General features: G+C 48.9%; 1 long non-coding RNA gene across 1 annotated transcript in view; it reads left to right on the top strand.

The window, feature by feature from the left end:
• Window positions 1–27099, top strand: part of LOC109444591 (uncharacterized) — a 212406-nt gene that overhangs the window by 121765 nt on the left and 63542 nt on the right. The window contains exons 5-6 of the long non-coding RNA XR_012491265.2: window positions 24035–24117; window positions 26098–26209. This is a non-coding gene — a long non-coding RNA (uncharacterized LOC109444591). The remainder of the gene's footprint in view (window positions 1–24034; window positions 24118–26097; window positions 26210–27099) is intronic.

Genomic DNA, 27099 nt, shown 5'->3' with positions numbered 1-27099 from the left:
GTTGTGTGGCCTCAGGTGTCACTTACCTCCCTGTGCCTCAGTTTCCTCCTCTGGGAAATGGAGTAATACAATTGCCCTCACATGTAGTGTCTGTGAGGTTTAGGTGAGACTAATATCTATAAATGGTGCCTGGAACAGGGTATGTACTCAGTGACTTTTTTTTTAAAGATTTCAAATGCAGAACTTATTTAATGTGATAAGTTGTCACTGATCTGTGAAGAGTCTCTGTGAAATTCTTTTGTTGTCCCTTTAGTCAAACAAATGCTCATTTGATTTAATCGAATTTAAAAGGAGATGAGGAAGAAAATTCCCAGCCTCCGGACATTCACTGTAACCCAACAGGGCAACGAGAGGTACCCGTGCTTCTAAGGGAAAGCTGAGGAGATCAAGGCGATCGTATCAACCATTCAAGTAATTATGACTGTGCAGCTGTGTGACCTTGGGCAGCTCCCTTCCCTTCTCAGACCCTCGGTCTCTTCTTTCCTACCATGGGTGTGACAGCTTCCTACTGTCCCTGTGTAGCTCATAGGATTCTGGCGTGGCGCAAACCCATCACAGCTCTGCTTTGTTAAGTACCTCCTGTATGCAAAGCAGTCTATTATCTTCTCGCCCTGCCTACCCCCTCCCTCCCAGGAGAGGAGTTTGGACGTCCCCTGTTGCTCAGGAGAGGACAGTGAGGCTGGGTTGTGGTGGGGGAGGCAGGCTGAGGGAGGGAAGGAAGTGGGGGCTGGGGCAGGCTGGGCTGACGCAGCTGTGATGTCAGAGGCAGGCCCCAGGCGGTGGCGGCCTGGTGCTAACGGTGCGCTCTCTCTTATGGCCTGGCCCCAGTGCCTCCGCCTCCGGGGAGGGGGGGCATTGCCCCCCTTAACCCCTTCCCGGCCTCTCTTTCCCAGACAGCCATCCCTCGGGCCTGGCCTTGCCCATAAGATTCCCAGATTTCACAACTGGGGCTGGCGCTGAATCATGTACAGTAAGTCCGGAGAGAAACTCCTGACTGCTCAGCGGCCGCGGGACAGGACAGCCGCCAAGCCTGCCCTCCCTCTTGACGGGCTGAGCTGCGGCCAGGGAGACAGGGCTCATCCCTCCGGGCTGCTGACCAGCGGGGGGGGGGGGGGGGGGGGGTGTCAGGAAGGACACACAACCTCTCTGGACTCCGCCAGGAATCAAGGGGTTGGGTTGTCTCCAGAGGACCTTGCCCTCCTTAGAGCCGGGGGTGGGGTGTGGTGGTCGCTGGTGGCCTGGAGCAAGACCCTGCACCTCTCTAAGCTAAAGTTGTCTTATCTGGACAAGGAAGATAATCACAGGACTGACCTCACGGGGTCAGTGTGAGGATTAAGTGAGAGGATCTGTGCACAGCGCTTAGCACAGTAAGTGCCCGATAAATATTGTTATTGTGGTTGTGATGCCGCGGGCCTGACGACACTCCTGAAGACTGGAGAAATTATTCAGCCCTTCGGGTGACATTTCCCCTGGAACATTCACTCCGGCCCTCGTGATACGAATTAGTCTTATCTTTTAAAAACTTCTTCATTACATCAACAAACACTTATTGAGCGCCACTGTGTTCTAGGCGCTCTGCCAGGTCCTGAAGATGCGACTGTGAACAGAACAGAAAAAATGAAACCGAGCTTCTGTTCGCACGGAGTCTTGTATTCTAGTTGACGGAATCAAAAGTTTGAGGTCATTTCAGTAAATGAGCAGGGCTCCGAAGGAAATAAAGCAGACGGTGTGATGGACAGAGGCTGGGGGTGCCCTCTAAGGAGGTGACATTTGAACAGAGCCCCGAGAACAAAGGGAAGTGAGGGTGCAAAGGTGTGTGGGGGGCAATGCTCCAGGCAGAGGGAACCGCAGGTACGCAGGCTAGGCGGTGGGAATCTGGGCACGTTTGAGTATTAGCTGGAGCAGAGGAAGTGACAGTGAGAGGGGTACAGGGTAAGCTTGTTAGGGTGGGCACGGGCCCCCAGCCCTTGGTCGGCTGTCTGAACCCCAGGCTCTTCCAGAAAGTGGTGCTGCCTGGTGAACACTTCACCAGGTCCTGGCCTCTTCCCACTGCGGGGCCCCAGGCCTGGGAGCTGCCCACTCATAGTGAAAAGCTTCATCCCCTGGATCACCACGGAGGGCCAGGCCCCTGTGCTGAGGCGGCAGCTGGGACTTTGATTCCCTCCCCAGGCATGGGTGGGCCCAGAGGGCTTTGGGTCAGGTGGCCACGGGCACGCGAGACCTGAGTGTGGACCTCCCTGCCTCTTACTAGCTCAGGCCTTCGGCATCCACATCTCAGAGCCTCAGTGTCCCCACCTGTGAAATGGGCATGATGCTGCCTCATGGAGGGATTAAAAGGAGGAAGAGAGGCTCTGGCTTTAGTTTCTGTCTCTGTTCCCCCTGTTCCAGCCTGGGACTGAGCCCTGGAAGAGGTGAAACATCCAGGGGTCACCAGGCTGTATGTTCACAGCTAGACCAAGGGATAGGATGTGTGTGTGTGTGTAGTAGATCAAGACCCAGGAGTCACGAGAGAGGGAAGAGAGAAGGGTGTGCTTCCAGGGGCAGGGGATAGCTGGAGCCTGCTTTGGGGGCCCGCGGGGGGGGCAACATGAGGCCTAATCAATATCCCCAAGGGTGTTTTAAAAATCATCTATTGGGGTGGCCGGTTAGCTCAGTTGGTTAGAGCATGGCGCTAATAACACCAAGGTTGCTGGTTCAATCCCCGCATGGGCCATTGTGAGTTGTGCCCTCCTTAAAATAACAAACAAACAAATAAAAACAAACAATAAATAAATAAATAAAAATAAAAATCATTGATTTATTTCTGGAAAAGTCCTTCACTATTTCCCATCAGGTCATGGGGCCAGGATAGCTGGTGGCACCGATGGCTGTGGCCTGACGTGTCACTTTCGCACTTAAACTGAGGCAGCTGGGAAATGAAATGGTTGAATTACACAGGGACTGTATATGTGTGAGAAATAACCAGTCCCTGTGGGTAGGCCAGCTTCTTATCCCCATTGTACTGACGAAGAAAGAAGGCCTGAGAGGGGAGGAACGTTACCCAGGTCTCCCTGCTAGGGGAGTGGCAGAGACAGGATTTGAACCCCAGCCTGTGTGGTTTGGACCGCTCACAGCCCCAGTCCCATCTGGTGCTGGGGGTCTTGGTTGCAGGATGGTGGTCAAAGCCAGATGTTTATGGCATGTTGGGCTCCTACACATCTGGAAATGAGCTGGCCTGGGGTTGAACAGAACCAGCTGCGGCCCCTCTCCATCCTCCCCCAGGCTGGGAGTAATTACCTGCCCCGGTTAATAGTGCCCACTTCCCACCGCCTTTCATCAAGGCTCCCGGAATTGCCAGGCAGTAATTAACCCTCGTAGCACCCTCTGAAGTTGGCACTGGAAGCAGACGTGTTATTAAACCCATTTTTTAAGGTGGGTAAACTGAGGCAGAGCCCATTGTGGCCTGGGAGCCTGTCGTATCCTCATGAATGAGAATCTAAATCGGTCTGCACTTTCTTCCCACAGGAAGCAGCGGGCTTGCCCCCAGATACCCCTTAGCCTGAAGGCCAAGCGAGAGGCCAGGCAGGTCCTGACATTCCTCGTTCCTTCCCTGTCACCTCAGAAGCACAGGAGCAGGTGGAAGGGGCTGGGATTTGGCTCTGCTGTATGACCCTGGGCAAGTCACTGCTCTTGCCTGGGCCTCAGTTTCCCCCTTGGTAAAGTGGGGATGATCCTGCCCCCCTCGTGGGTTTGTCCTGAATGAAAAGCACAGAACCTACCTCTGTTCCATCTCTACTCTCTCCTTTGGCTCCCGCCACCAGGGCAGGGATTTTTGTTTCATTCACAATGTGTCCCCAGAGCTCAGCTCTGTGTCAGGCACAAGTAGGTGCTTAAGAAATGATTGCTTCTCCACCTCTTTCCTTGTTGGCTCCAAGGTCAACTACTAACTGGCTGTGTGACCCTGGGAACTGCTTTCCCCGACCCCGCCTTGTCAACCAAGGGTGGACTGGGCACCATTCTCTGGAAGAACTCAGGTAGCTTTGAAATTCTCAGGACCTCAAGCTCCTATCTCCCTGGTAATGGGGGTTGAGAGCAAGAAGTGGGGTGAGGGGACACCAGCGCCCTCAGCTGGTGCAGACACCCTCTTTTCTGCTGTTCATCCCCTCCCCCATTGCCTCGGGTTTGTGGAGTCACTCTGAGTAGATTCCCCCCACCAGCCACGCCCTCCCTTGGCATGTCTGTCAGTGCCCTTGGGGGAAAGAATTTGGAAAGGGGAGGAAGAGAAAGAAAAGAAAGCAGGGTACGAGGGGACGGTTCCCACACCTGTGTAAATAATTTGTCATCTTAAAACTTGTCAAATATGCTCACCTTTAATGCCCAGTTCTTGGGCTTGTTTTCCTTGGCAAGGCCCCCACGAGAGTGGAATTTCGGCTGAAGGGAGCCCAATTGTCGTCTTCTAAACATGTTCCCAGCCGGGGCCTGGGGAGGACTCTGGCTGACGCTTCACTTCCGTCCCCAGAAGTACCGGAACGTTCCTGGGATTTAGGGAGCAGCCACCAGTTCTGGAAGCTGTCCCAGATTTCTGGAATGTTGGAATTCAAAAGGTCTCTTGCCCATTTTGCAGAGAAGGAACATGAGGCCCAGAGAGGGGAAGGGGTTGGTCTGAGGTCACACAGCATGCTTGATGAGCTAGAGTTTGTCAGAAGGAGGTGGGAATTTTATGAACAGGTCAGTATCCATTTCCCATTTTCAGGTTATAGAACCACAGTTTCCCACTGGAGAACCTCCTCTTTCCCATCTCAGTCTGCGAGGTTTGGGTGGGGTGCCCCAGGACCCTATCTCCAGGGGTGGCCATATGACCAGGTCTGGCTCCAGTGATTGGTCCAGGGGTAGGCACATGCCTGAGCCTGCCCAATGAAATGTGGTCCTGGGACCTTGGTTGCTGGGAATTACGTAATAGGATGCATAGTGACCCCAAAGCAGCAATGCCAAGGAATGTTCAGGCAACAGGGAGAAGAAGGTGGTTCCCCCGCCCTCCAACCCAGGTGAATTTAGGAGTTGGTCAGGTAGTTAAGGTGGGAAAAGGGAAGGACCCCTCCTGCAGAGGGAACAAGCTTGGAGGGAGGACCAATTAGTGAAGGCTACCATGTGCTAGGCTGGTGTTGGGTGCCCAAGGACGGAGGTGGAAAGGCCAAGGTGAATCGAGCTCCTCCTGAACTATTCCAGCCAAATGAGGCTCGTCTGCTTTGGAGCTGAGCCGCCACTCCTCCATGCCCTGCCGTGCCCTGCTGCCAGCGTGCCCTCTCAGACACTCAAGCGTTCTACCTGGGCACAGGCACCGTTGGGGCCACACAACACCACTTTGTAGGGTGCACAGAGCGTCAAATCACACTGGGTCACAGTGAAAGTTCTTCCCTTTGGGAATCTTTTCTAGTCCTTTCTTTATATCTAGGAGTCTTCGTTTGGTGCTAATCTGTCTATAACACTGCATACTTGCTAATCTCCCTTCATGAGGAAAAAGGGCAGGTCTTAGGCTCCATGCCTTTGGCACACAGTTGTATCTAGCTAGGCTTTTGAAAACTTTGTATTGAACTGCGGCACACATGAGAGAGGTGCTCAGCTTGGTAAATCTTCACAGCTCTGTAATTGGCACCCCAAAGAACAGATAGAACGTTCCACTCAGAGCCCCTCTCTGTCCCCTCCAGGTACTTCCACTCCTAGGGGCTCCACTCGCCTAACTTCCATCACCATAGATCTGTTTCGTTGGGTGTTGAACTTTGTACCTGATCTGTCTTCTGTTCTTATAAATTTGCCTTTTCCAGAATGTCATCTGAGTGGGATCCTACCGTGCGTTGCCTTTTGAGTCTGGCTTTTTTTTTTCACTCAGCTGAACGCTTTTGAGACGCATTGATTTCATTGTGTGTTATCAGTACATTGTTCCTTTTTGTTGCTGAATAGTATTCCGTTGTATGGATGTGCTACAGCTTATTGGCCCATTCACCATTTGAGCGCTATGGGTGCTGTTTCCACTTTTTAGTGATTATAAGTCAAGCCACTAGAAACATGTGCAGATAGGGTTTTGTGTGAACATAAATTTTTATTTGTCTTGGGGAAATCTTGAGGAGTGGAATTGCTGGGTCATGTGGTAGGTGCATATTTGACTTAATCAGAAACTGCTGAATTGTTTCCAATGTGCCTGGCCGTTTTGCATTCCCACCAGCAATGTATGAAAGTTACAGTTGCTTCCCATTCTTGTCAGCACTTGGTATTTTCAGGGTTTTTTTTTATTTTAATTTTAGCCTTTCTAGCAGGTGTATATTGGTATGTCATTGGTCATTGCGGTGTTAATTTGTGTTTCCCTTATGACTAATGATATCGAGCATCGTTTTTACATGCTTATTTGTTATCTGTACATTTTCTTTGGTGTAGTGTCTGTTCAAACTTTTTGTTTGTTTAAAACGTTGGATTGTTTCCTCATTATGGGTTTGGAGAGTTCGTTATGTATTCTAGATATAAGTCAGTTCTTTGTCAGATATGTGATTTGCAAATATTTTCTCCCAGTCTGCGGTTTGTCTCTTTTGTTGTCTTAGACTTTAATAACATTGTTTTGTTTTTATTGTGATGATTTTTCTGGTTATCTGTGATTTGTGGCAAGCGTTCTTTGCTCTTTGTTTTCAAATCTAGGGACAATATCAAATGTTTCCTTTTAAAATAAAATGTTTAAATAAAAAGGTAAGTTGACTTGAAGAAAAATATTAAGTAGTAGTAGAATTGGAAAGCAGACTAAACAAAAATCATGAAAGAGGTTACTTGAATAACCAGTGTGGGCAGCCTTGACTTATTCCATCAACAAATATTGATTGAGCGCCCACTATGTGCCAGGCTTGGTCTCAGGTGCTGGGACATAGTGACGAACAAGAGGAACAGTTTCTGTCTTTTGGGTGATGGTTTCTCACCAGCAAGCTCCTCTTCATCCTTCAAAACCCAACGTGAATGACCCTTCCTCCATCCAGCCTTCCCTAGAATACTCAGCACACCATGTATTTTCTGTTTCTGTGAGAATCTTCCTGGGATATGTCTGGCAACTTTCAATTGGGTAGCACAGAGCCTGGTGCATAGTTTCTCAGTAAATAATGCCTCACAAAGTAGTAGCTATTCTGAGGTGCCAGAGAAGTTTGCTGATATCACTGGTTGGAGTCAGCCAGGTCCGCCCTGGTGAAGTGGTCCAAAGCCCCTCTTCACTGCAGTCAGGGTTGGCCCCATGCAAACCAAGGTCACCCTCCTTGGCCACCCCTCCCACTGACAAAGACACCAAGAGAAACAGCCTCCCAAACCCAACGCCTTCAGCTCCCCTCTTTGCTCCCCATCCAGTGCCCCAGGATGCCTTCCCTAAGTGACTCCCTGATCCTGCAAACATTTACCGGCATCTCTCCACTCTGACCTGGCCCCCGTGTCTGCTTTGCTGGCCTGGCCTCCCACCACCCTTCCTCCTGCTTCTTCATTCCAGCCACGAGCCTGCTTCTGTTCCTCTAACACACCAAGCCCATTCCTACCCCCGGGACTTTACACTTGCTCTTCCCTCCATCTGGAACACTCTTCTCCATGTTCAATGCTGAGCTTAAATGACCTCTCCTCAGAGGCCCTCCCAGGCCACGCTATCAAAAGCCCCTTCTACTTTTTATCCCATCATGCTGTTTATTCTCGTTTTAGACCACTGACTCTCATTTCAGAGTTTATTTGTATGTTCACTTGTTTCTTATCTGTATACAAATCAGTAGCGTGAGGGATGTCAGTACCATGAGAGATTTTGGTCTGGCCTTCTCTGTCTCTCCAGGGCCCGGCACAGTACCCAGCACATAGTAGGTGCTCAATAAACATTTGGTGAATGAATGAGTGAATAAATGAGTGTATGAGCTCCCGCTTCTCAAGATTCACTCCACGCAGAGTTGAGCCCATCAGCCCGTGTCAGACTAATGGCCCTCTGAGCTCCTTCAGGGTGGGAGCACATGACTTCTTCCTGGGCCCCCAGCCCAGTGCCGAATGCTGCCCCCTGGGTCCACCAGGCTGTGTCCTGCAAGCTGCCCAGCCTGGTGGTGGGGCACTCCACCACCCTTGGAGCTGGCCTGTCAGAAGTTTTTCTCAGAACCTCACAAGCCGTGGGCCATAGACAGGCTTAGAGGTTTCTGTGTGGGGTCCGGGGACCCTGCATAGGATCCTGGGAACTCACATCATAACAGAGTCATTTCAGCTCTCTTTCATCCTCCTGGTTATGCTACAGGAAGGAAAGGCTCCACTTGGGGCTTGTGTGTCTTTACCAGCTTCCTACCGTCTGTTCTTTCTAGAAACACAGCGCGGGCCCTGTCAAGCCATCAGTGGCAGCGCTATCTGACTTTGTTTCACTTCTTTGTATAATTTGCTGAATATCTTCAATTTACAGCAAGTATCTGAGGTCGGGTTTCCCTAGAAGCAGATCCCTAAGAGATCTGAAAATTTGAAAGCAAGCCGTTTATTTGGGAGGTGACCCCAGAAAACACTGGTAGGGAGGCAGGGAAGTGAGAGTAGGAAGGGAGGGCAGCCAATGCTGAGAGTTATCAGGCAAGTAACCCCTGTGGACCCCTGGGGGCCAATCTGCGGACCTCTGGTGTAGACTGTGTACCACTGGGGTATCCACGTGGGGGTAGGGGTGGAGATGGGGGTGGCGAGGGAGCCACGGACTGTACACGCCCACTCCTGTCGTCTTGGTTGAGGGCGCTCCCTGGGGTGTTCATTCCCAGCCCTTTTAGCTCCTGCAGGTGGGCAGAGTCCACAGGTAAAGGGCAGGTGGAGGCAGCTGGAATTTGGTCTGTGGGAGGGAGACGGGCAGGGCACCTCCTGCGAATGCCTCACCCTTAATACTGGTTTCTCATTTAAAGCAGGGATTAAATGTTTCCTTTAAAACTAAGTCTAAAGAGCAGTCTAAAAACTAAATTTAAAGAGCAAGTTAACTTAAAGAAAAAGTATGTAAATCATATATAAGGGAAATGGGACTGTGGCAAACACTGCTATTTTTAAGGGTGTTTAAAAGCTTTTGACAAGCAGACATGTCTCCTTGGTGACCCACCAGGAGGGTGGGTGTGTTTGGGGGTCGTGGAAAGACCACCCGCCTCCTCCCAGCAAGGCTGCCTCACATCCACCCCAACACTGCCCTGGGTTCCTCGGAGTCTTGGAAACGGGCCATGAAGCTTGAAGCCCTTTGTGACTTGGAGTCTGTCGCTTCACATCTCCAGGCCTGTTAAAAGGGTATGTTCTAACATCACACGAAAGAGTCGACATGCAAAAACAGCCAAGACAATTCTGAAATAGGAGACCTAAGAGGGAGGACTGCTTCATGCAGACGTTAGAATATATGATAGAGGTATAGGAAATAAAACAGCATGGTATAGGCCTAGAAACGGGCAAATACATCAAGAGAATAGAATAGAGAATACAGAAATTAACCCAGGTGTCATCTGTCCTGCCTACTGGATGCAAAAGGGTTTGGAAAAGGGGAGACATCAATGAGCATGGAATTCTTTGAATTATGTCCGGGCTGGGGCAGTGGCTTCTCAGCAGGCCCCCCATCTTTGGCCCTTCCCTCTGATCAACCTACCAAGACACCAGGGAGACTCACCCTCCTGGGCCACATGCACCCCACATCTCCCCTGGACATCTCAGAAGCCTGCAACACACAATGAGTTTGATAACAGCTGGCAGTCCCTCCCTCTAAATTCCCTTTGATTCTTCTGATTAGCCCATGGAGAAAGCCTCACGTGGGTGCTGGCAGGCTCCAAAACTTGGTCCTCTCCCTTTACGAGGCAGAGCAGGCCTCAGGCCAGAGCCCTCCGCGGGCCGCAGAGTCCAGCCAGAATTTAATAATGTTGTTTTGCAATCAGTGTTTTTAAGGTAACTTCCCATCTGTAGAACTGAACACTTGTTTTCTCTTTCTGGTAATAATACGAATTTTCCTTAAAGGAAAATTTTACTGACACATGCTACCACCAAAATTAACCTCCAAAACATGATGCTAAGTGAAAGAATTCAGACACGGAAAGTCACCTATTGTATAATTCTGTTTCTGTGAAATATTCAGAATAGATAAATCCATAGAGACAGAAAGCAGAAGAATGGTGGCTGCCAGGGGCTGGGAGGGGCTGGGGGAACAACAAGCAACTTCTCATTGGGTATGGGGTCTCCTTTTGCAATGATGCAGATGTTTTCCAACTAGTTAGAGGTGGCGATTGCACAACACCGTGAATGTACCAAATGCCAGTGAATTGTTCACTTTAAAATGGTTAATTTGATGGTATGTGAATTTCACCTCAGTAAATTATTAAAAAAAACCAAACCAACCAAGCATGCAACCATATGGAAAACAGTATGGAGGTTCCTCAAAAAATTAAAAGTAGAACTACCATATGATACAGCAATTCCACTTCTGGGTATCTATTCTTAACGCTAATTTGAAAAGATACACTGTGTTTCCCCGAAAATAAGACCAGCTCTTATTTTAATTTTTGCTCCAAAAGACGCATTAGGGTGTATTTTCAGGAAATGCCTTATTTTTTCATGTACAACAATCTACATTTATTCAAATACAGGCATGTCATCTTCTTCTGGAACATCGTCATAACGTACTAAATGCATCCGTCTGGCTGACGATCATAACTGGGGCTTATTTTCGGAGTAGGTCTTATTTTCGGGGAAACACAGTATGTATCCCCTATGTTCACTGCAGCGTCATTTACAATAGCCAAGATCTGGAAGCAATCTAGGTGTCCATCAATAGACGAATAGAGAAGATGTGGTACATATATACAACGGAATATTATTCAGCCATAAAAAGGGAAATCTTGCCATTTGTGACAACATGGATGGACCTAGAGGGTATTATGCTCAGTGAAATAAGTCAGAGAAGGAGAAATGCGGTAGTATCTCACTTATATGTGGAATCTAAAAAACAAAATAAAGGAACAAATAAAACAAAACAGAAACAAACTCAGATACATAGAAAAAACTGATGGTTGCCAGAGGGGAGGAAGGGAGGGGGATGGGAGAGACAGGGAAAGGGAAATAAGAGGCACAAGCTACGAGCTATAAAACAAGTAAGTCCCGGGGATGTGATGTACAGCAGAGGGAACCCCGTCAGTAATACTGTAACAACACTGTCGTGATCACTTCATTAGGGACGTAAATATGGAATCACTGTTTTGTACACCTGAAAGTAACATAATACTGTACGTCAACTATACTTTCATAAAAAAACAAACAAAACAAAAACCAACCAAGCAAATGAAAGCATCCATTTGCTTAATAAAAAGTATGAATGGATTTAAAGACAACTTATAAGTGAGGTTTGGGAGACACTGGCTAAGAGGCTGGGTCTCGCCTCCAGGCCTTGGCTCTTTCCTTGCCCAGGCCTGGGATGCCCTCTCTGCGCATGGCAGACTCCTGCCCAGCCTTGGGAACCCAGGCTAAGCCTCCCCTCTGCAGGAAGCCCCCCTGGGTTACATACGAGTAGGCCCATCAGACGACTAGAGCAGTCAGGTGGGCCCAGTCCTGTCGCCCTCCAGCCCCGGGTGTGAAACCCAGCCCCACTGCTTACTGGGCTCCGAACTCGGGGCCCGTTGCTTAACCTCTGATGAGGGCCTCGGTTTCCTCCCCTGTAACACGGTTGGTTCGTCATAGTTCCTATGTCACAAGGTTGAGTCACCACGTAGAAAGTCTGTGGACAGGGCCTGTGCACAGTAGGTGTCCTTGATTTGCACTTTGCATTGAGCACCAGTCACACCAACATTGCATCTATTTGCCTACCATTTCCTGGACTGTAATCAAAGGCTCAAACTTCATGGTCTCTGTATCCACAGTTCCCGCGCAGGGCTCACACATAGTAGGTCCCCAAGAAGGGCATGTGGATTGACACCCAAAGGAGTTCCCAGAATCCCCCCTGTTCTCTCCCACCTCCACTGCTCCTGCCCCTGGTCCCGCCCTCTTCATCACTTATCTGGACAATTACAATAGTCCCTGGTCTGCTGGCTTCTGTCCTGTACCTGCCACCCAATCCATTCTTCACATGCAGCCAGATGGCTCTCATTGGAACGTGTCAGTCCTGTCCCTCCCCTGCTCAGAACCTTCCCAGGGCTCCCACCTTGCTCAGAGGAAGAGTGGCAGTCCTCCCTGTGACCCCCAAGGCTGCACAATATGACCCTCTCCCTGCCCTCCACCAGCACCCTCTCCTCATCTCCCCCGCTATCCCCCTCTTAGCTTTGTCCATGACAGTCTCCAACTGTTGCTCTAAAACTGCATGCCTGCACTTCCGGGCCTTTGCACCTGCTAGTCCCTTTCCCCAGGTATCACCCACTGCTCGCTTCTTCACCCCCTTGAGGCCTTGGTTCAAATAGCCCCTGTTCAGGACTCTAAAGCTCTCTTCCTCCCCTCGGAATGGTCCTTGGCCGGGGTCTTGGACCCTGCCCATGTCTCAGGGGCCCAGAGACAGTCGTGGAAGCAGGCGGTACCCAGTCTACAGCTGGTGCAGAGGCCTCTGCCCTACTCACATGGGCTTCCGGGTGCAGGTGGGAAAGCCCCACATCCTCCTCCACTTACCTGACTCAGACCCTCCCTCCTGGCCAGAAGGAGCCGCAACAGCCCCGCCCGGCTCCTTGATGGGAAACAGGCTGCGAGGGCCTGGCTGAGCCAAACACTGACTCACCGCCCCCGCTGGAAGTCACGCCTCTCTCTGATGGAGAAGCTCCAGCCCTTTGCTCCCATGGGACCTATCCCACTCTGTGCCTTTGCCCAGGCTGTGCCCAGGCCAGCAGTGCCCTTCTGCCTGGAGCCTTCTGGTTCTTCCAGTCAGGCCAAGGGACATCTCCTGCTAGGACACATCAGCGTCCTCTGGCCAGAAGGCTAAAGGGGTGGTGGGAGAGAAAATAATAATAATAGGAACAATAATAATAAAAGTAAATAATAATAATGCAATAGTAATGGTAACTAGCCATGCGTAGCGTGTGCCGGGCACTGTACTAAACCCTTTATTGTATTAACTTAGTCAACCTGCACAGGAACCTTCTGAGGCAGGGACGTGCATTTTCCCAAAGCACAGAGTGGTTAGTAACTAATGCAAGGGTGGCAGCTGGTAAGTGGGAGAGGGCGATGGGAATCTGTGCAGTCTGGATGTCAAGCCTCCATTCTCACCCCCGGATCTGAAGAACTGAGCGGAGGCCCTGAGGCTGGGACCCAGGGAGCTGGCCAGGGAGGGGGTCCACGTCCTGGAGTCCGTGTCAGTGGGGCCTCCCCACAGTGGGAGCCAGCGCCTCTCTTTGGGCTACAGCTTCCCGGCGGGAGCACCCTGCCACCAGCACTGGCTGGTCCTCAGCCCTTCTATCGGGGTGAATCCTCAGAGCACAGGGTCTGGGCAATCCACCAACAGCTGCTGAAAGGGAATTTACACTTATGAAGCGGGGAACATGGTCTGGACACTTAACCCATTCACCTCCCAGCAGCCCTGTGAAATGAGAAGAGTTACTAACATTCGTTCTACAGAGGAGCCGAAGGCCCAGGAGTAACAGGATGTGCTCAAGGTCACAGAACTAGGATGTGGCAGAGGCTGAATTCAAACCCAGGATTATTCGAACACCACAAGTCTAGGGTCCCTTCTACTGTGGGGTGGGGTGACATAGCATCTCAGTGAAGAACAGGACAGGACCCAAATGTCAGAAAGACCTGGAACTTGAGTTCACACCACCCTCTCCCTCCAGCATTCCAGTAACCCCCACCCACCCATCCACTATTCCTGACATCCTTCCATCCATCCATCATCCAGATGTCTGTCTATCCATCCTTCTGTTATTCTGTCTAGCCCTTCCATTCACTCCTCCATCCATCCCTCCACACTTCCATTCACCTATCCTTCTATTCATTTACCCACCCATTTTTCTATCCTTCCCACCTTCTATTCTCTATCTTTCCATCCTTTCATTCATCTATGTAGCCATCACTTTAAACATCACCTATCTGTTCATCCATCCATCCATGCATCCATCCATGCATCCATCCATGCATCCATCCATGCATCCATCCATCCATCCATCCATCCATCCATCCATCCATCCACCCATCCATCCACCCACCCACCCACCCATCCATCCATCCATCCATCCACCCACCCATCCATCCATCCATCCACCCACTCATCTATCCATCCACCCACCCATCCATCCATCCATCCACCTACCCATCCATCCATCCATCCACCCACCCATCCATCCATCCACCCACTCATCTATCCATCCACCCACCCATCCATCCATCCATCCACCCACCCATCCATCCATCCATCCACCCATCCATCCATCCATCCATCCATCCACCCACCCATCCATCCATCCATCCACCCGTCCCCCCCCATTCATCCACACATCCATCTATCCCCTTTACACATCCATTCATCTATGCATCCCCAAAACATTTATTTAACTGATGGCTACTGTGCCTAAGTCTTCAGATCTCTGTGCCTTGAGCCAGGAGAAACACGCCTAATTAGGTTTACATTTATTTGTTGTTCCAGGAAGGCTAATTGTGGGGTTTGTAAACAGCCCTTTGATGGCTGGGGAGTTTCTTAAGAGGACAGTTAAGTAAACAATGTCCGGGTGGAAACAGTCAGTGCTGGTACACAGCGGGTCCAGAGTCATGACCTGCCTTTCACAGCGGGAGGAGGGCTGAGTTCCAGACAATGCAGAGGCTTCGGGGTCAGAAAGGAAGTCAGAATAAAGGAAGCAGTGGCAAGAACAGCTAACATGTGTCTAATGCCTACTGTGTGCCGGATGCTATGCTACGCACGGCCCTTACTGCGATTTCTAGGTGGTGGAGCCATTGCGATGTCATTTCTGGATGGGAAGACTGAGGTTCAGGGAAAGGAAGTCACGTGCTTGTGGTCCCATAGCTGGGAAGTAGCACAGTCACGACACCAATCCAGACCTGTCTGTGTGCTGCAATGATGATAATAATAGCAAATAATTATATAGCACTCACTATGGACCAGGTACTGTTTTAAGAGTCATCTACTCACTTAATACTCACACAGCCCTATGGGGGCAGCACTCACATCACTCGCGTGTCACAGAGGAGAAAATGGAGGTGAGAGGCATAAAGTAACTTGCTAAGATTACTGAGCTGGGCAGCAGCAGACTTTTTTTTTTTTTTTTTTGAATTAAATGTCTGGACCCAACTCCTACTGTTAACCCTGTTATGCAACGGAACACACCTAATATACATTAAGCTTAGAAAGTTTCAGCCAGACATGGCTAGCCAAATATTTTTAAAATCATTTTTTCATCTCTTTGTATATCTGAAAATACTGAAAAAGGTTAACTTTGTTACGTCTTTTTTGTTACTTAATGCAGGGGTCAGTAGATGTTTTCTGTAAAAGACCAGATAATAAATATTTTGGTTTTTGTGGGTCATACGCTCTCTGTCACTGTGAGTCAACTCAGCTATGATAGCTGGAAAGCAACCACAGATGATATGAAACTAATAGGTGTGGCTGTGTGCTAATAAAACTTTATTGACAAAAGCAGCTGGAGTACCGGACCTGGCCCAAAGGCTATAGTTTGCCGATCCCTGACCTTGTGCATTATGCATGTATTTGCATTCACCTCACCATCTTCTCTTGCCCTTTTGTGAGTGACATAAAGGACTTTCAAGGAGAATTTCAACCATTGCTGAGTTTCACCTCCAGGCCATTTGTTCACCACATGCCCTTTACACCATTTCCCCATTTCCCCACTATGGCAGCATCTGAAAGAATTTGCAAAGTCCTGGATTAATCTAATTTCTTTATTCACACGGTTAATTAATGAATGACACCCGTGAGGGGTGCTCAGCCTGCCTGACTCCCCACCGGGGACCCTGAGAGTGCTAAGGGCGCTGGGAATTACTCTTCTCCACACCAAGTTCTGTAAATTTCTTACTTGAGACAAAAATTGTAAAGTGAAAGCTAAGAAGTCCTATGGCTGGGGCGCTAATACTGTTTCCTATTGGTGACCAGAAGAAGGAAATGAAAAGATGCCTGGGAGAGCTATTACAAAATGTACTCAGGGCTAGTGGGAACAAAATGGGGTAAGGTCAGAAAGATCCCCTTTTCTCTGTGTCCCCACCCCCTTCCCCTAAACGTCTACTTCCCAGTCTCAGAAAAGTCGTGAGCCTGGGGAAGAGCATGTGGTCACTCTAAAGTTAAAAGACACATGACAACATGAGTAAAAACATTTGCAATATAAATGGAGTGCAATGATTTATTTCCATAATAGATAAAAATCCCTGCAGAACAATAAGAATAAAACCCCAAGCCACCAGAATAATGGGGTAGTGGGTGGGAACAGGCAATTTACAGAAAATGCTATAGCATACATATAGCAGATAAACATGCAAGATGTCCAATTTTGATGGTAACCAGGCAAATGCAAATTTAAAAAATGAGGAGATAACATCGTCGACTCCTCAGCTTGACAAAAATAAAAGATTGGTAATGTAAAGTGTTCAGGAGACTGGGGGGGAAATGGCCACACTTGTATACTACTAGTGGGAGTGTAAATTGGATCAGCCTCTCAGGAAGACAATTTTGCAGTATCCAGTAAAACTGCCAATTCATATTTTCTAGAGCTCAGCAATTCCATTGTTTGGTGTCTCTCTTAGAGAAACATCAGGCACAAGGAGTATGTGCCAAGACGGTCATTGGAAACAACCTAAATATCCATCGATTGGGGAAGGGTAAAACACCTTGTAGTGGTCTGAGGTCTCCCTATCTTTTTGAGGCAGAACCTGCGCACCTCCACCATTGACTTTGAACCTGCTAGATGCTCACTCTTTCCAGTTTCCCCTGCAGCTAGGTGGTGGTCACATGACCCAGGCTCCACCAATCAGACATGCCTACCCAGACTTGGAAGCAGGGACAATTCAGTGGCAGCAGAGATATCTTACCTGACCCAGTCCTGCGGTGGGATTTGGGCCACTATCCCTGCTGACCTTGAAACCTGGTTCTCCAACCCTCCTGGGCCCCCCAAACCCCTATTTTTGTTTCAACTTTTCACTCAAATGTGGCATACATACAGAGAAATGCACAGGTCATAGGCGGTAACTTGACGAATCTTTCATAAGGGAGCACACTGTGTAACCAGCCCCACATCAAGAAATGGAGCATTCCACTCCCCCAGAAGCTTCCCTTGTGCCCTCTTCCAGTCATGACGTCCCCAACGGTAACCAAGGGTAGTGTGTCTATTTCTAGTACTTTACAGAAATGGAATCAAACAGTATGGGTTTGTTTCTGGTCACTTTCTCTGAATATTAATGTCATCAAGATCCATCCATGTGGTTGCAAGTCATTCATCCTTATCGCTGGGCCGTATTCCACCGTCGGAATGTGACTGGGTTCATTCATCTCCTCTCCTGCTGATGGGTCTGTGGGTACTTCCTAGTTAGGGGCTATTTATGAGTCGGGCTCCTGTGAACGTTCTTGCCCATGTCTTTTGGTGAACGTCTGTCTGTATAACTGTTGTGTATATACCCCTATTGCTGGGTCACACAGGAAGTGCATGTCTCACGATTAGGAATCGCCATCTTCCCAAAGGGCTTGCACAGGTTGCGTTCCTACCGGCCCCGGGTTCGAGTTCCCTCCGGATGCTCCGCTTCTCATCAGTTCTTGGTATTTTCCATCTTTTTCATTTCATTTCATTTGGGAAACAAAATCAGTAAGATACATATACATGTATTTATATATTTACATATTTTTAGGAATTGACTCATGCCATTGTGGAGGCTTGGCAAGTCTGAAATTCGTAGGGCAGGCCAGCAGGCTGCAAACTCAGGCAGGATTTCTGTTACACTCTTGAGGCAGAATTACTTCTTCTCCAGGAAGCCTCAGTTTTTCCTCTCAAGGCCTTCACCTGATTGAATGAGTCCCATGCACATTATCGAGAGTAATTTCCTTCCCTTAAAGTCAACTGAGCGTAGATGTTAATCACATCTACAGAATCCTTCACAGCAACATTTAGTGTTTGACCACACAACTGGGCACCGTAGCCTAGCTAAGTGGACAATGTAATTATCCCAATTATTCAGAGTCGTTTATGTCACTTACAGGTCTGAGTCCTATCTGATCCACCATTTATATAAACACACACACACACACACACACACACACAATCAACAACAATGGTACACATATGCATTTCTATGTGTTTAAGCGAACAGAAATAACTCTGGAAGGATACAAGCCAAACCTGAGACATGACACCTCCGGAAGTATCCAGGATGGAGGTCGAAGGGAATTTTAAGTATAAGCTGTAACAGTAAAGAAAATTGTAAAGAGTATAATAATGTGTTAATGACATCATTAAAATTAATTTTTAAGTGGGAAAACTTTTAAAAGAAGAATAAAGGAATCACTAAGTCCCCATTATTCCTTCATCAAATATTTACTGGGCAGCTAGGTGCTGGAGATATAGTGGATAAAATAAGCAGTCTCTAGCTTTGTGAAGCTGACATCACCGTGCAGAAGTCAGACAATCAAGAAGTAAACAGAGATGAGCAGATAATTTAGAGTGTTAAGGAGTGTTCTGAAGATAAGTAAAGGTACGTGGAGATAAAGAATGAACGGGCACATAGAGTTATATTGGATTGAGTGGTCAGAGATGGCCTCTCTGAAGTGATATTTGAGCTGAGTCCTAAAGGAGTTGCCTTTGGAAAGACCATACGAGGTGTGGCCAACTCAGCAAGTGCAAAGGCTCTGAGGTAGGACTGGATCTGATGAGGTCAGCTGAGAACCCAAACAATGCTTCTGACTTGGAAACTGAGGCCCATGGTGGGGAAAGGGCAGCCCAAGGCCAGAGCACTGGACATGGTGGAGCCAGGTGGGAACCTCTGCTGTCTGCCCCACGAGGAGCTTTTGTGCTGGTGCTGAGCTGTCTGTCCAGGTTGGAGGCCTCTGAGCTGCTCAAAGGGCTCTAGCTATGCGCCTTTCCAGAAATCCCCTCATGATGGGAACTGAGCACTGGAAACCCAGCCTCCAGGCTTCTGCCAGCCAAGGCCAGCAGTACCACAGGGGTGCATCTGACGGCTTTACACTCTTTACCTCTCAGTCGGAGGGTCAGCAGAATCTACAGTTTTACCTAATTATAACATAACAGTGGCCAAGGAAGGTGCCCGGAATAGACACTTTCCCTGCAGCCTCCAATCAATTCTTGGTACGAGCCCTGTGAGGGGGTATTATGATTCCCATTTTATGGCTGAGAACACTGAGGCTCATAGAGATTAAATACCTTGACTCCAGAACCTATGTTTTTCACCCTTGCAGTCTAGACCCTGCTCTTCTAGATCCCAAGGCAAGAGCAAAGCCATCTTTTTTAAATGCCAGAGACCCAGATGGGAAAGGACATTCCCACCTAGGCCTTCATTATATAAAAGAAAAATCCGAGGTCTGGAGAAGGAAAGACACCATCCCCTGACTATACAGAACCAGAACTGGAGCTGGGGCTCCCTGTGCCCAGGGCCCTTCCAGCTTTACCCTCGGATTCTCCTCCTCCCTTTTCCCTCCCTTCATGATGGCTTGACTGGTCTCTAGGCTGTTGCTCCAACATGCCAATCTCAGTCCTGCCCCAGGGCCTTTGCACTTCCTCTTCCCCCACCAGATCTGGCCCATCACTTATTTCTTCCCTTCCTTGACCCGTCCATTGACAGACAGTAGCCCTGCATTCACTCTTCCTATCTTGATTTATTTTTCTACCCAGCACTTCACAGTCTGTCATTATATTAAATATTCATATAGTTGTTTGTTTTCCATCTCCCTGCCTAGAATACTAGCTCCTTGAGGGCGGGGACTTTATTCACAGCTGTTTCCCCATGTCCAATTCAGGGCCTGGCCCCCCATAATGCTGAGTATGTGCTTGTGGAATGGATGGATGGGTGATGGATGGATAAATGGGTGATGAACGGATTGATGGGTGGATGGGTGATGGGTAGATGGATGGATGGGTGATAGATGGATGAGTGGATGGGTGGATGGATAGACGTTTCTCTCAGCATCACTTCCCACCCCTGGGCTCTGGGTCTCCCACCTGGCTGTTCTGACTTGCCTCCTCTGGCTTTAAGCCTGAGAAGACAGCTCTGGGTGCTTCCACAGGATTGGGCAGGAGTCACTGTTTCTCACCCTCATCTGAGGCTGGGCAAACAAAAGCCTTTGTTTTCTCTCCTTTGCTTGGCCCCTCTATAGCCCAGGGTAGGGAGTCGCTGGCAAGTCAGCAACTTAACTTTGCTACAACTTAACTTTGAAGCTTAACCTGTCAAGCTGGGCTTGGAGGCTCCTGTGGCCCACAGTGGAGCTGGCATGATGGGGTGCGATGCAGGGCATGGTGGCCAAGGCACAGAAGTCCCTACCTGGGTGGGTTCCAGAGCTTCTGGAGAGAGTGCTTTTTCGGAGACGTTAGCTTCAAAGAGGTGGTAGGTACTGTTATGATCCCCATTTCATAGATGGGTAAACTGAGGCAAGAGTGACAAAGTTAGTGGCTGGGGACTCGCAGCTGTTAGTGGCAAAACAGGCTTGCCCTGGGGTCTCTGAGTCTGACACCGGGACCCTTGGCCACTGCCCTCCTCCCTCCTCCAAAGTTGCTTTTTCTGATGCCTTTTGACCCACTCAGTTCAGCAACCACAAAGAATTGACCCACTCAGTTCCACAAGGAATTATTGTTGTTGATGTTATTTTTCGCCATAAATCCCTCCTAGTCTTTTTTTCCTTTAACCTCAGCACACAGACAAACCCCACATCATAAAGGCTGAGTGGCTTCTGGAGATGAGAACTTCATTCCATGGGCTACAGCTGCATGAGCCACGTTTATTAGGCTTATTTTAAATGGTTTCCCCACCCCCCATGAAAGGCGGGAAGTCTTAAAATTACTTCTCTCCAAAAACAGCGCTCAGAGGCGCCACCCTGCCCCGGAAGCTCTCTGACCTGCCTCATAGGGAATTATTAATTATGATTTGTCTTTATAATCATGCACTTGGAGTCTTGGGTGACACACGCTCAGACTTGTCCATCCTTTAAAAGAAGGAATCAAAGGTTCATGAAGCTAAGTTATATTTAACTAGTGGAATTACTTGGGTTCAGCCCTGGATTTAATGTGTGACCTTGGGCAAATCCCTTCCCTCTCTGGGCCTCTGTTTTTCTAGTTATAGAAGGAGGAGGGTGGACTAACATCTAACACAGTGTTTAGCCTATATATTTCCCAAATTGTGAATAATACCAGGGGTATATGAAATGGTTTCAGTTGTACATGGATAGGTATTTTATAAATTATATTTTGTGTTTTAACTTTTAAAATTTAATAGTGTTAGAACATGTCATTGATAAATGCAGACATTTTTGGTCATTGGGACGCCACAGGGAGAAAGAGCTTTGCTTCATGTAGTCAGTCAGGTATCCTGACTAGTCAGATGGGGGCTCTGCCATCTCCACCTGGTAGCTCCCAAGGTCACCTTGGGACTCAACATCCAGCCAGAGAGAGGAGAGATGGCGGAGAAGGAACCCATCCGCCCAGATTGATAACACCTGTATACATTTCCCCTCACTTTCCATTGGCCCACACTAGTCATATGGTACCACCCAGATGCAAAGGCATTTGGGAAATGTAGTCACCTGGCTGGGCAGCTACTGATCTTCAACTTGACGCTTTAGAGGAGAAGCATGACTTTGTGACGGCCCCTTCACCTTCTCTGCCTCAGTGTTCTCTTTTTAAACGAATACGTTGGGGAACAGAGCTTTGCCACTCGTTTGTTAATGAATTAAAATATGATGAACAATTTTCTACAAACTGGGAAGACTCATTCTACCAATATTAAGGTTACTTGGTTAAGGTTAATCAACTATTGGCAGAAAGATAGACATAGAATCAATGGACTAGAATAGAGAACCCAGAAAGAGACCCACACAAACATGCCCAGCTGATTTTTGACAAGGTGTAAAGAAATTCAATGGAAGAAGGATAATGTTTTCAGTAAACCATCCTGGGGCAATCAGACATCCATAGGCGAAAAAAATCAACAACAACAACAAAAAACCTTGACTGAAACCTCACATCTTATATAAAAATTAACTCAAAATGAATCATAGACTTAAATGTAACACAGAAAATTATAAAACATTTATGGATTATGGAAATGTTTTATATTTAAAGGAAAATCAATCTTTGGGATCTAAGGCTAGGCAAAGAACTATTAGACTTGAACACCAAAAGTATGATTCATAAAAGAAAAAAATTGATAAATTGTGCCTCATCAAAATTAAAATTTGCTTTGTGAAAGGTGCTTTAAGAGAATGAAAAGACAAGCCACACACTGGGAGAAAAGATCTGCAAACAACATATCTGACAAAGGGCTGGTGTGTAGAATGTATCAAGAATTCTCAAAACTCAGCAAAAAAAAAAAAAAAAAAAAAAAAAAAATCCAATTAGGAAATGAGCAAAAGGCAAGAGCAGATGTTTCACTGAAGAGGATGCACAGATGCTAATAAGCACGTGAAAAGCGATTCAGTGTCATTAGCATTAGGGAAAAGCAAATTAAAACCACAATGAGCTATTACTGTATACCTATCAGAATGACTAAAACAAAACAATGACGAGAACACGAAATGCTGGCAAGGACTGCAGAAGCTGGATCACTCATACATTCCTAGTGGGAATGTAAAATGGTACAGGGTTCTGGAAAACAGTTAGGCAATTCCTTAAAAACTCCCATATGACCCAGAAATTACACTCCTGGACATAGACATGGAAACTTATGTGCACTCAAGAACCTGTACACAAGCGTGCATAGGAGTTTGATTCGTAACAGGCAAAAGCTGGAAGCACCCGCGATTCCATAGCGAATAAGGAACCTGTGGCCGGCCATGCCGTAGAATATTACGCAGCAATGCAAAGGAACCAGATATTGATACACACAACAATTTGGATGAATCTTTAGGGAATTGTGCTGAGTAAAACAAGTCAATCCCAAAGGGTTCCATGCCGTACAATTGCATGTGTGTAACATTCCTGAGCTCACACAATGATAGAAATGGAGAATAGATTAGTGGTTGCTGGGGGCAGGGACAGAGTTGGGGGTGGGAAAGGGCAACCTAAGGGGTCCTGGTGGTGACAGAAATGTCCTGTATCTTGGCTGTATCCATGTCATTGTGACATCCCGGTTGAGACATTGTACGATAGTTTTGCAAGATGGTTGTCAGCTAGGGTAAACTGGGGAGAGGGTGCATGGGATCGCTCTGTTTATTTCTTCCAACTTTGTGAATCTACAATGATCTCAAAATCAACAATTTAATAAGGAACACAAATACAATTTTTGTTTTTATACCCAGACATGTCTGAATATAATTGTACCTTTGGTGCCATGGAGGCACCACCAGAATCTCAACCATCAGACATAGCGCGGTGGTTACGTGTGTGGCTTGACAACGGGGCAGCCTGGGTTCACATCTCAGCTACCAGCCCTCTCACCTCCCCGAGCCTCAGTTTCCACACCTGCAAGTGGCTGAGCAATGAGACGACCGACCTAGAGGTTGCCGTGGAGACTCACTGAGATGATCCCTGAGACACATGGTGCTCACTCGTGGAATTGTTGCTTCTCAGTGGCAGGTGGAGCAAGGGACCTCAGGGTGTCCTCTGAGGGCTCTAGGCTGGGATCGTGGCCGGCCATCCTGTGGTTTGAGGCCTGTCTCACTGGGGAGTGTGTCCCGAAGGGGTTGCATTGAGGTTGGCCTGGTGGGTCTGGTCTGCCCTCTGGACTCCGGCTGTGCTGTCATGGAAGTTTCTCAGTGAGGGAAGAGCACAGCCATTGCCTGGGGGCTGGGTTGCTCAGGTGGACCAACAGCCCAGGCGCCAGCCTCTCTAAGGCGAGAAAGAGCGGGAATGGAGCTCATGCTTGCTACATACCTACTGTGTGCCTGGTGACTTACATGCTCCAACAGTCACACCATAGCTGTCATTATTCTCCATGCTTTCTACAGGAGAAAACTCAGGCCCAGAGAACTGAATGGACTTGTCCAATGTCATGCAACGAGCGGATGGCGGAGCTGAGATCTGAGTCCTGGTCTGTCTGATTCAAATCCAGTGTCATTTTCACTATTAATAATAACCTTACCATTTATGAAGCATGTACTATGGCCAATTACTAGGCTTAGCTCTTTACATTGGGGTATCATTATCCCCCCTCCCATTTTAGAGAAGAGCAAACAGGGATTAAGAGAGATGCGTTGCCTAAATAGACAACAGTTCTTGAAAACACAGTCCACTGACAGCTCTGCCTTGTGCCCCGGCCCCACCCTCAGCTCCAGCTTGGCCCAGCCAAGACCACTCAAGCTTGGAGACCCAAATGCTCACTCAGCAGACAGCAGGTACCGTGAGATACGGTGCCTAGGCAGGCTGTGGGCACCAACTGCAGCTTCAGCGGGCCAGGGGCAGCAGAGACAGCCAGAGCTTCCCCCAGGGGTTTGGTGGGATCATGGGGAGCCACAGAGAGGACCCCCTCCCACCTTGGGCCTGACAGACAATGTGACAGTTGAAAGAGGCTTGAGGTGGCAGTGGTGGTGACAACTTCCTTTTGAGTAATCACATTTACTGAAAAGCAATTCTGCTTTTAGCACCAGAAGTTCACCACCCTGCAAACAGGCGCCTATGAATGCCTTCATTCAGCCACAGTTCAGAGACTGACACCGATTCCCTTCTGCGTTACCTCCAGGAGAGTTTCACATTTGGTGTCAAAGGGAAACCAAATACCGCAATTATTGGAGGAGGCGGGAGGGGTGTGGAGAGGGTGGTGGTGCTAGGGGGGGGCCAGGTGGCATAAACCACAGTCCCCAGTGCCTCCACATTTGGCCACATGCTGTGGCCCACCCCTCGTCTTCAGTTACTGGAAAGACATTGACAAGCTCAGAGTGAAACCGAAGGACTGACAATTTCTCTTCCTTTTACAAGAAAAAGAAAGTTATTATCCTTGAAGCAAGCATGGCTTTAGAGATCAGGGACTTGCCCTGGCCATTCTGCGTATTAGAGGCAGAGCCACAGCTGCCCCAGAGGCTCCAGGCCCTTGCCTGTCACCTTCCATCAGTGCGGGGGGGCCTTTTGAATAACCCCTCCCTTTTGTCCATCACTGCAAATCCAATACACATGGGAGCAGAGGGTCTTAAACGTTAGGTGCTCACCCAGGCCCTCGGCAGCTGTAGGATGGCTGAGGGCGAGGGAGAAGGCATGAGTGGGGAAAAGATGTAATGTGTCAGGCAGAGGCAGGAGGCTGCAAAGGGCAGCTCTGAGAGGTCCCCTCTCTCTGCACCTAATCCGGCCTCCTGACTCATGCCAGAACCAGAGGCAGCCGAGGGATTAAAAAGATTCTGGCCTTGGGAGTCCCACAGATACGGGTTCAAATTCCACCTCTACCGTTCAATGGCTGTGTGACTTTGGGCAAGTGACTTCACCTCTCTGATCCTCAGTTTTCTCATCTCTAAGATGGGGATAGTAATAGGAAATCAGGTCATGACCCTCTTCTACTCAAAATCCTCACATGGCTCCACCTCACTTGGCAGAAAAACCAGATCACCTACCAGGCCGTAGGTGATCTGTCCTCTGTTCCCCTTATAACCTCACCTTCTTCTATTCTCTCCTCTGCCTCGGGACCTTTGCACTTGCTCTTTCCTCTGCCTGCAACATTCTTCCCCCAGATACCCCTCCTTCACCCTATTCAGCTCTCTGTTTAAATTCCCCTGCTCTGACCTCCTCTTTTAAATTGCTCCTACTATTCTTTGTCCCTGCATTCGTTTTTCCCTCACCACTTGACATGATAATTTTGGGAGTTTTTTACTCCCCACCCTCTAGACTATAAGCTCCAATGGGGCATAGTTCAGTTCCGTGTTGTGCTCCATGAAATCTTCAGAGCCTGGCACATAGTAGGTACTCACCAAATGTTTGTTGAGTGACCAAGTGCAGGATTATACGGTGAGGATGAAGAGCGCAGATTGTTCAGTATCAGCACCGAGTACTTGCTCACTGGATGTTACTATCTTTTCTCCCTTTCCAGCGCCAACCACGTGCCACATGCTCATTGACTCCCCACCATAGAAGGCTGCCTTCAACGGGTGCAGAACCCAGGCTGGAGAGCCCAGGGGACCTGCCTCTGCTCACACAGCAAGGTGAGGTCTGCGGGACTCTGCCTCCTGGATGATGGCAGCGGCGCCTGGCTGGTTTAGGGTCTGGCTGAGGGAAATGGCTGGTGGGGCCCTGGAGAGGGCCCTGGGCCACGGGGGACCTGGCTCTGGCTTCAAGGGTCTCCAGCCAGCGTCGAACCTTGGGACCAGGGTTCACACCCCTGTCTTGCAGTCCCACGGTGCTCATCAAGGGGGCCGTGGGTTCCCAGAGAGGGGCTTTTTCAACTTCAGTTTCTGCAAAGTTCTGTCCCAGGAAGGGCAGGGGCTTGAAGAGCTGCTGGATGTGGCTGGAGCCTCAGAGGCTGGGAGACCCTGGTGTCCGCTTTCCCTGGCGCCCAACCCGCTCTGAAGAGGGACTTTCCAGAGGAGTCTGCCTCCTGGCTCCTCTGAGCCTGCCCAAGGGACCACGAGGCCCAGCCCTGCCTTGGTTTCCCTGTTTTTACTTCTTAAAGAGGCCAAGCCGTCTGGGGGTAAACAGCCCTGGCCTGAGGGTTGGTCTCCCCTGGGCCTGACGTGGGAATTTTGGAGCCACAAATGCCTTTCACAGTCTAGGGATGAGACCTCCACCCTGTCTCTGGCCTGAGCTGGGCCTACAGCCAGTGTCGGGTGGGCTGGGCAGTTGCCTGTGGCCTTACCTAGAGCTGGGGGGCTTGCCTCTGCCCATCAGAGCTGCCTCAGCTATATGAGGACCGTCCCACACTGCTACAGAGGACGGGATGCAAGTGAGACCCCAGGAAGAACTGTCTTCTCACACTTTATCATACTCAAAGGTGACCGTACCCAGCAAAGCCCCTAGAGCAGGCCTGGCCAAACGGCCGCCCGTAGGCCGGATCCAGGCCAGGGATTTGTTTGGTTTGGCCCTTGATGTATTTTTA

The sequence above is a fragment of the Rhinolophus sinicus genome, chromosome 13 (genome assembly GCF_057876585.1).
Source record: "Rhinolophus sinicus isolate RSI-liver-muscle chromosome 13, RSI-T2T, whole genome shotgun sequence".
Taxonomy (NCBI): Eukaryota; Metazoa; Chordata; class Mammalia; order Chiroptera; family Rhinolophidae; genus Rhinolophus; species Rhinolophus sinicus.
The sequence above is the reverse complement of the archived record's forward strand: the minus strand, read 5'-3'. Positions and strand labels throughout refer to the sequence as shown.